This window comes from Halyomorpha halys, unplaced genomic scaffold (assembly GCF_000696795.3).
Source record: "Halyomorpha halys isolate HHAL.00 unplaced genomic scaffold, Hhal_1.1 Scaffold548.1, whole genome shotgun sequence".
In the NCBI taxonomy this organism is placed as follows: domain Eukaryota; kingdom Metazoa; phylum Arthropoda; class Insecta; order Hemiptera; family Pentatomidae; genus Halyomorpha; species Halyomorpha halys.
The window spans coordinates 458,491-459,444 of NW_027105247.1; positions in this window are offsets into that span (position 1 = coordinate 458,491).

The following is a 954-nucleotide window of genomic DNA, read 5'->3' on the forward strand; positions in this document are numbered from 1 at the left end:
ATAACTTCTGACCTAATATCCATCTAATCTATTTCTATGATAATAATAATAATGATAATTATAAAGGTTAAATGAACAGAAACCGAAGGTTTGATGCCGATGACACCAATTGCGATATACATACATATTTACATTAATTCACTTCCAAACCTATATTTCTATACCATCTATACCCTACCACCGACGTTTCGGTCTATCTCTCCGACGTTTATCCACGTGCTTAATACTATTTTAGGGATTTGTTCATTACTATGCGCTTTTAACACACTTATATTATTCGCTGCAATACTGTCACTTGAATTATATTTCTGTTTTAAAAATTCTAAAAAAAAACAACTAAAAATAAAGAAAAAAACGTTCCCTGGATTGAGTGTTAGCCTTATAAATATCAACTCATCAATCTCTATAAAATAGAATATTAATATACTGTTTGAAATATAAAATATTTGAATATTTTTAGGGGAGTTAGTGTTTTTTGTACTTAATAATAATATTAAGTAACTTGTTACTGTATTGGTAGCTAGTGATTAAAAATTTGGAAGATTGTTTTAAGAGATGAAATTTAGACCATAACTTGGTAAGAAGAAAATAATAGTATCCAAAAATCTACAAAAAATAATAAACACGCATACAAATCGAAGTAGAGAAAGTCAATATCTAAAGAAATATAAATATAACGATAAAAGTACTTAGCAGAAAAAAAGTTCAGCTGGAAATTAGCCATTAACATCGTATTGAAAAGATGATAAGAATTAATGATAAACATTCAGAATAAATTTTATTTTATTGTAGAAGTAAGAATAACTATTTTTTATCTTTATATACCGCCACCCGAACAATTTATTATATACTGTCAACTATTAATCTTCTATTATTTTTTTAATATATACTTTTTTTTATTATAACAATTTTACTTTCGATTATTAAACTAATACAATCAGCAAATGAGACAAA